This window comes from Haliotis rubra, unplaced genomic scaffold, assembly GCF_003918875.1.
Source record: "Haliotis rubra isolate DU_JTF1 unplaced genomic scaffold, ASM391887v1 Scf839, whole genome shotgun sequence".
Classification (NCBI taxonomy): domain Eukaryota; kingdom Metazoa; phylum Mollusca; class Gastropoda; order Lepetellida; family Haliotidae; genus Haliotis; species Haliotis rubra.
The window spans coordinates 31,790-41,251 of record NW_025767567.1 but is presented as its reverse complement, the minus strand read 5'-3'; the positions used below and the strand labels follow the sequence as shown (position 1 = coordinate 41,251).

At 39.6% G+C, this 9,462-nt stretch overlaps 1 long non-coding RNA gene across 2 annotated transcripts; it reads right to left on the bottom strand.

Moving 5' to 3' along the window:
- Window positions 1–351: 351 nt before the first annotated feature.
- On the bottom strand, window positions 352–1,207 carry LOC124262441. 2 transcript variants are annotated; one of them, XR_006894591.1, is made up of 3 exons: window positions 1,113–1,207; window positions 912–981; window positions 352–649 (listed from the first exon to the last, which is right to left on the bottom strand). It is a non-coding gene; the product is annotated as an uncharacterized LOC124262441 (long non-coding RNA). The 2 variants fall into 2 exon arrangements; XR_006894592.1 differs by having other exon boundaries at window positions 927–981.
- Window positions 1,208–9,462: the final 8,255 nt, after the last annotated feature.

Sequence of the window (9,462 nt, the reverse complement as noted above, 5' to 3'; positions counted from 1 at the left end):
TATAGCACAAGTTTTACACCAGGAGATATTTCCCATCCATCAGTATAGCAAATACACACAAACAAGTTCTTTAGCAAAATACAATTTCCATCTATGTATGTTTTGAAACTTCATGAATAACAGTACATACCACTAAGAGTCTTTGAGGACATCAAGTGTGCAACTGTATCAACTGCATTAACTGTATCAACTGCAATAAAGATACACATCATTTGATTTTAAAATGTTGACGTAGACATGAAAACATAATCACATGAATCTGAAATTCTGAGTAAAGACATTTTACTATTAAATGTATACCACCCATCTTCTTTCTCAATGTGAAACATAATACATAGAGATAGTGGACTATCAAGTCATTGAGCCATTCCAGTAAAACCTGTGATACTATGATATTGTAGATATGATGTCATATTATGTTGTGATAGATTACTTGCTTAAAACTGTCATAATTCTCTCTCCACACAGAACCCTATAAATGTCTTGTCCTAAACTTAATGAGCATTATATCCATGATGTACATGTTAACAACCTTGGGGAACATCATCTGCTGACAACAAACTCTCTAAGTAGGTAGGCAGACTGTAGGCCCCATCACGTGGCAAATCCGGCAGTACATGGAGAGTCTCAGGGGTGGCCGGAGTAGTGTCTGTAAGTAAAACATGAATTGTAATAACAATTGAAAAACTTTCATACAATCAAAAAGGAACAATCTACCAAAAGTATGGTAACTCAACTGCATTATTATTCAAATTTTTAAATCAATTTTAATTACTTCGGTTTCCTAACATTTTCAAATTCACCTTTATTTGTGAGACAATCTACACTATGTGTCAAATATATCAATTAACATTTCATTTGAGATTGTTTCAGCTGTAAACAATTCCACATATAACATTTCATGAACTTACATTCAAATTCCTCACTTTCAAGGCCACCATCACAACCTTGAATAGTGCATGAAGGCAGGAATGATACAACCTGAAATGAAATTGTTAAATTACAATTCAACAGCAACTGTATACACTGTTAACAATATGCCCCAATGTATTTCATATATCTTAATAAAGACAAACGTGAAATTCATTATTCAGAAAGGACTGTAGGCTCACCCGCTGTTCCATTTCTGTCAGGCTTGATGGTGGAGGCCCCCCACCAGTTTTGGTTGCCTCCCTCCTCCTTTCTGCCTCCTTTTTCCTTGTTTGACTCCTAATGAAACAAAAAAGTATTAATTTATATATACTGTCAGGCCAAACTTTATATATCCCATGCAGGTAGAATTTATTTAATACAAAATATTATGTTCAAAATATGATGTATTTGAGCACTGACTTCTTTTTTACATCTTTGGTAAGTCTCTTGACCCCACTGTTTGCACAAATTCTGTAACAAATGTCAATGAACTTTTATTAAGAAATTAGAACGACAAGCGTTAATCTTTGTGTTTTGATATATCAGAATCAGAATCAGAAATAATACATCCAGGAATTACATCGTCTAAAAGACGGATAGAGTGCTGTCCCTTTCTGCGAGTCAAAAATGGCTTCCAGTGTGACTGCAGCGTTAGCTCCTGACTATAATATCCTTTCAATGAAGCTAATTCCTACAGACTAGTTTCTGAATTACCACCGTGCGGTGACAGGTTGGTGAGAACGTCGCCTCCTCAGCAGGAGAGCGACAATCTTTATTTACGACAATGCTCGTAAGATAATGAATTTACGAATGGATTAAGAACGCTTTTATGGTTCGGTCGTATAAAATTAGTAAAACTTTCTTATTTTCGATCGTAAACTCTTACGAATAACGTAGGCTACGAACGCTTTGTGGATCGGGCCACTGCTCTCTTAAGGTCTCTTATGTTCCACTGAATATATGTGTACTTTCAATGAACATTACTAAGTGCAGATTGTCGTCGGTATTCCGTCCACAATACACCCATTTGCGTTCATGCTGTATTCTTTTGTCAGCGCTGCTTCACAATTTGTGAACCATTGTGGGATCTTTTTTCTCTTGGAGATCCTTCTCTATTTACAAGCACTATAGCAACGTAGGCAACTTTAGGAGGGCCCACCGAATATGAATTGATAGTTGCATTGTGAGTGAGTGACTTACAAAGGTCTCTTATGTGCCACTGAATATATGTGTACTTTCAATGAACCACTGTGATATCCTTCTTATCCCCCCGCAACGCGTTTTGCGGGGGGTATTAAAATGGACTCCGTCCGTGCGCATTTGTCTTTTCCGGAGCAGAACTTTAAAACCGTTCAATATTTCTTCACCAAACTTAGCACATGGATAGATCTGGTGGTGTACTGGTGCCTTTTGGTAGTTTTGGTATTCTGAATTAAATATTTTTTGGCGTTTCCATGGCAACAAGTTTGACTTAGATTGAAATTGGTGGTTGTGCTCTTTTCCGTAGCAGAACTCTAAAACCGTTCACTATTTCTTCACCAATCTTGGCACATAGATTGGTCTGGTGGTGTACTGGTGCCTTGTGGTAGTTTTGAAATTCTGTATAAAATATTTTTTTGGCATTTCCATGGCAACAAGTTTGACTTAGATTGAAATTGGTGGTTGTGTTCTTTTCCGTAGCTAAACTCTAAAACCGTTCACTATTTCTCACCAAACTTGGCACATAGATTGGTCTGGCGGTGTACTGGGGCCTTTTGGTAAGTTTTGGATTTCTGAATATAATATCTTGCATTTCCATGCAAACAAGTTTGACTTAGACTGAAACTGGTGGTAGTTCTGCTTTCTGGAGCAGAACTTTAAAAACCTTTAAATACTCTCCTACCACACACCAAAACATTTGACATAATCATAACTCGTAGACATATTCATGAAGAGTATTTTGCCATTGCGGGAGATATTGATGACTTAGTCTTCTTGTTCTCTTGGAGATCCTTCTCTGTTCACAAGCACTATAGCAACACTTGCTTGATATACGTCAACGTGATAGTCTCCATGTTAATTACTCTTCTCACCCATCAACTATATTGTGGCCAGACATTGTACAGTTTTGTAAGTGTTTCATCGCATCCTGATATCGGTGTACTTTGATCACATATCAACCTCTGGTTAGTCTACCTCCCACATGAGTACAATGAGTGAAGCCCATTTCTGGTGTTCCCCGCCGTGATGTTGCTGGAATATTGCTAAAAGCGGCGTAAAACCAAAGTCAGTCAGTCAGTCTACCTCAGGCTTCATTATCTTGAGGCTGCGGCAGTACCAGTGTGCTGAACAACAAGACAGTACATGACCCATGCCAATAGATGACCTTTCAGAAAGCACGAATCTACGGTGTCATGACAAGGTAATGAGTTTTGGTACCGAGGCAAGACTGGTTTGTCAAATCACAAGGAATGTCTCTGTAAAATAACTTAATCGTTGAATTCATTTTGTTGTCAAGTGATCTTGTAAGTGGTATTGTATAGTCCGTGTGTTTACTGTAATGTTATCAGTTGAAATCTATATACTCACAATAAAGTGCTTTTTCTGCAGACTGCTGCAACCTTGTCGTTGAATGATTTGCACTCTCAAAAAGTATATTTGGCATTGCACTTGTTTGGTAGAGTCCTGTCCGGGATTCGAAATTTACTAAAGAGATTTCTGGCTACTAAACGCGATAAGGTCTGGCATTGATTTTCCGAAATATTAGACTGCTCATTGGTATCATCTGCACAATCATACTTGTATGTGGAATACTTACAGCAATTATATATGCTTGATCACTGATACTTCTTTTTACTTATATGTCGTGAGTTCAAAAAATGAGACTGTGAACATGGCTATCGTCGCGATGATGATAGTAATAATTGATTTAATAATAACTGATTTTATCAAATATTTACTACTCATCGACAGGGGCTCACTGTCGCTATGACAATGTTAAAAACCAAGAAAGTTCCCTCGAAAGCTGTGTTTTATCTAGAGATTGAAAAGACCATTGGATTTGGTGTTTCTCAGTTCAGATGGCAGAGAGGTCCATAACTGGGAACAGCAAACAGAGAAGGCACGGTCAGACAGAAGGGTGAGAGAGTCCCACTGGCAAAAGTACATTTTCAGGTGAAAACTGGAATATCAAGTCCTTAAGGTATAATCGATAGTTATCATTGTTGAGATAATACGGATCTGTAAGATATTTCAAGACGAGGAGCCAGTGCAATGTTTTGAGAGCAGGATTGGTGTGTTCAGTTCTCGTAATCTTCTGAATTTGGTGTAACTTGGCTATTGCAATATTTGTAAAATTCACATAGACAGCATTGCAGTAACCACGCCTGGAAGACATAAGACACAAGGCTCTGCATCAACTGTTTAGCTGTTAGAGTATGCAGGAGATGACAGACTTTATTTATAAATGTAATAAATGCACTGATGGGACTATTATATAAGGCAAATGGCACCATCTGGAGCCAAGGTCTTGCGTTAATTGGATGTTTGACAAAAGCAAATGAATTGCTGTCTCATGCTGAATTGCTGATATTATTCGCAAATTATTCTACAAGTATGCCTCATATAATGGCTGTTGATGTGTGTCCTTTATTGATGGGTTCTATCCACTTCGTCAGAATTCCTGGCAGGTTTGTTTTTACGCGTTTATTTATTACTTTGTTTTTTTTGCAACAGCTGCTTGCATTAAACAAAAGGTAAGTACGTTTACGTTATGTCATTCTTTAGTCATAAATATCATTTATAAATATAATGTAAAGGAGAGACTGCCCAATCAAACTAAATATTTTCATATTTGTATATGGTAGATGCAGTAACGGACGGACGGCAACAAACAGGCACGACCAATCAACAACGACTGTACTTACAGAACTAACTCGTACATCGATAGGCAAGTGTGCATATCATCTGGCGATGGTGCTAGCCGACAACTAATTATACAATCATTACAACTTCCATCGAAAATAGTTATTTATATGTGTAAACTTATACTGAAATTTGTGATAATATTTGAAGTCTCTTCATATTGATCACAAAAGCTGATTATTTGAATACTTATTATTCCTACATCTACTTGTTGAATATAAGTGCACTTGGCACTTTAAACGTTCATAGAATAATATGTCTAGTTTTGTCATTATGAAACACACATGTAGATAAACTATATATACATGAATTCATAAGGTCACATGTAATCATCGAATATGCGAGGTCGTCGAACGGCTTTACCTCTAGACGTTCGGATGGGAGATGGTTGACCCGAGTCGACAGTTGTCTGATCACCAATACCTGAGAGGGTACGTAAGTCCCAAAACTTCAAAGTCAATTGAGTTCTACCAAACGTTTAATCGTAGCATATTTGTTAGTTTGATTAATGGCTAAAACTCAGTATAATCGCCAGCAGCTGAAGGGATGGTTGTTAATCCAGCTAGGGTCCATGCAGGTAGCAAACGTACTGTACGTAACCATAAACCCTAGTATGGTGATCTACCTTCAGTTGTTGGTGATCTATAGACCGTTTTTATTTTGTACTGTCTATACTGATTTGTACTGAGTTCTTATCAACATATTTCTGTTTCTTACTCATCCTCGATAATCTCCAGGGTATACGTTATGATCACTCTCCATTATACCCTGGATGCATCCACGGCTTGGCCGGATAATTATATTACCTCCCTTTGCTGGCTCCGCATTCTCACAGTAGCCAATCAGCTAAGCCGCCGTTACATCCGAGCTTGCCAGTGTCAACAAAGATAGCGGTCGCAGCCGCGAAAGATTGTTCGCAGTGCGACTCATTTGTTGTGTGTGTGTGTGTGTGTGTGTGTGTGTGTGTGTGTGTGTGTGTGTGTGTGTGTGTGTGTGTGTGTGTGTGTGTGAAACCATACAGACAAATTGACACGTCTGAAATCTTAAAAACATATGTACAAGAACTCCTTCTACCTCTTTCAGAGTACCTCTGCAACAATATATTATTATGTTGCCAAGTTTAATCAGTTAGATGATTTAAAAAGCGAAAGTAAGTTGTCATTGGTACGCTCAACTTCCCAGCGTGGACACCTGACTGGATAGAAAGCCAGAAAAGGGAGGTAATAAAATCATCGGGCCAAGCAGTGGATGCATCCAGGGTATAGTGGAAAGTCATCGTAACATATACCCTGGAGACTATCGAGGATGTTTCTCACTGAGCATCTGTTGGATTTCTTCTGGAGGATACGTTTGAGATGTACTTGCAGGCAGTGTTGATATGGGTGTGGTACTCATGAGAAACTGTCAAGGTGATCCAATATCATCAATAGGTGTGTTTCTGAATTCTAGTAAGCAGGGCACCCATGAAGGGCCACCTCCTCGTGGTGGGTGCTGGGTCACGCTAAGCGCCCTTCGAACCCCCGTTGTGGACCCGGGGGGATATTAGGTCCACAAACCCGTTTGCCGTGGGTTGCGCCCCTGTGTCGGTGGAGGACGGGATTCTGGTGGTTGAGGGCACTGGTTCCAGGAACAGTGTTTCTTTGCCCAATACACCACTTCGACCCTTACTTCACCTAGACGGGTGGTAGAATCGGCCCGATTCTATCAATCGGCTGGTCACGCCGTGCCCTGTGCGTAGAGATTATTTTTGCACATATTCAACATAATATTTGATCTTGGCTGTTTACATTCAACTTGCATGTATATATATATATATATATAGATTTGTATCTATGAAATTGCCTAGAGTCCTATGCCAGAAGGCGGTGGCTCATGGGCCAATCTGGCAATTTTTACCTCCGGGTTCTGTTTGTCTTCAGGGATCTGTCTAGGGCCGGACCAGCCTGACTTATACCCTGTTTGGCAAGAATAGCTACCTGTGTTTATTTTGCTGGAGTATAGCATCCCTGTAACCCTGGTGTTTGTAGTTGGCTTCCACTACGACACCGTTCTTGTTGACACTCCATGGTGGGTGGGGAGCAGGGAAGTCGAATATTTTCCTTCATCATGGCTACCCCACAATTAACTGGTTCTAGATCCAAAACTAAGAGAAGGCATGTCGATAGTGATACTGCTAATTCCTCAGATGATGAATTCGTACACAGTCCTGAATACTGGCCCCGTTTTCTGGTTGTAGAAGGTGTTGATTGTGAATCCCTCAAAATCAACCCTTTTGTTGTATCAAAATCAATTGAAGGCATTTGTGGAAACGTGAAGAATGTCACCCGTCTCCGCTCCGGTTCCTTGCTAGTGGAATGTGCACGGAGACAACAGTCTCTGAATCTGCTCAAGGCCCATCAATTTGCAAATACTGAGATTGTTGTCTCAGTGCACAAAACCTTAAATTCATGTAGAGGCATTGTGCGTGACCGTGCGAAGTGTCTCTCAGACATGAGTGAGGAGGACATTGCAGCGGAGTTGAAAAATCAAGGTGTAACATCAGTGAAAAGGTTCACTAGGAAAGATGGTGACAGAATTATAAAAACAAACACCTACCTTTTCACATTTGCACTTTCAAAAATCCCTTCTTCGATCAAAGCCGGGTATTTCAACATCGGAGTGGATGTGTATATACCGAATCCACTCCGGTGTTTCAACTGTCAACAGTTTGGTCATGGAGCAAAATCTTGCCGTAACTCCCAAGTTTGCTCCCGCTGCAGTAAGAAACATGACAGCACAGACTGCACAGATATCATCAAATGTGCAAACTGCAGCGGCGACCACGTCATTTTCAAAATCATGCCCGTGTTATGTGAAACAAAACAAAATCCTCACAATTAAGTACACTAAAGACATTTCATTTATAGAAGCTAAGAAATTAATAGAGAAGGATTCCACTTCCACTTCTGCACTGTCATACTCTGCTGCTGTTTCCTCTTCACCTCCAAAGGTTGATCAGGGATGCCAAACAGCAGTTACCTGGATCACTGATGTTCAGAATATTCTTTATGATGTTGAGGCTGGAGCTATGTCTTCTTCTTCTTCTTCGTCCACATCAGCTTCTCAAACTATCCTGTCTTCTGAAACAATACCAGCAAGGACTATGCCTGAGCCTACAATTGAACCTGAACCTGAACCTGAACCTGTGAAAAGAAATCCGCCACTTTCAAAAAGGAAAACAAAAACTCAAGAAAAAAGAATCAAAGGGCCTCAAACATGCTGAGGTGCCTTTACCACTGACTGCTCCTCTGGAGGTTCATAACGTCTTTGAACCTCTGGATATGGAGATCACTCCATCGCTAACATTACAGCGTAAAGGACCACCTTCTCGCTCACGATCTCCAATTGAAGCTCCATGAGCTGCATGCCAAATTTAATACAATGGAATTGTAGAGGTCTTCGGAATAATTTTACTGATCTACACCTATTAATTCAAGATTTAAAACCATCTGCTATTTGTTTACAAGAAACATTCCTCAAAACCACTGATAAAATTGATTTCAGACAGTATGACTCATATCACCACTTTTCGCCCCCGGGTGATAAAGCAACTGGAGGATCGTCTGTTTTGGTGAGGCAGGGTGTCATTCATAGTCCTGTCCTCTCAACACCTCTCCAGGCTGTTGCAGTTCGTATGACATTAAATGTTGTGTTCACGTTATGTTCTTTGTACATTCCACCGTCGTATTGTCTTCAACAGTCTGATATTCAGGCACTTTATGACCAACTCCCGAAACCCTGTGTCATCATGGGAGATTTAAATGGTCATAACCCACTTTGGGGTAGTAATGACAGCAATGCAAAAGGTAGAGTACTGGAAGATTTTTTCTTAAACAACGATTTATGCATATTTAATGATGGTTCTCATACATATCTACATCCAGGAACTGGAACTTACTCTTGTCTGGATTTATCCATTGTTGACTCTAATTTACTGAGTGAATTTGAATGGTCAGTTCACGATGACCTCTGTGGAAGTGACCATTTTCCCACCATATTGAAATCTGTGACACCTTCTGATGTTCCTCCATCATCACGATGGAACTTTGCTAAAGCTAACTGGGATTTGTATGAAATTCGTTGTTCTACTAAACTAACACCTGGTGCTTTTCGTGATGTTCCTGACCCTGTTACACTCTTCTCTAACGAACTTCTTAAAATAGCTGATGAATGTGTTCCGAAGTCCTCTTCCAATCCACACATACGTAAACCATGGTTTACCACTGACTGCAAACAAGCGAGGAAGGCCCGGAAAAAGGCTGAACAGTATTTCCGTCGCCATCCTATGGTCCACAATTTAAATAAGTTCAAAATTTTAAATGCTAAAGCAAGGCGTACTTTTAAACAAAACAAACGCCAGTCTTGGCAAAATTATGTTTCAAAAATAAATTCACGTACGCCAATGTCAAAGGTATGGAACATGATCCAGAAAATCAAAGGTAAGGGTTCTAAATCTAGCATTCACCATCTGAAAGATGGGAATCAATTATTGACTAATAACTCAGATATTGCTAACAAACTTGGTGAGACTTTGGCCAAACATTCTTCCTCATCTAATTATGTACCTGCATTCCAAAAATATCAAAAACAGCAAGAAAAGAAATCTAT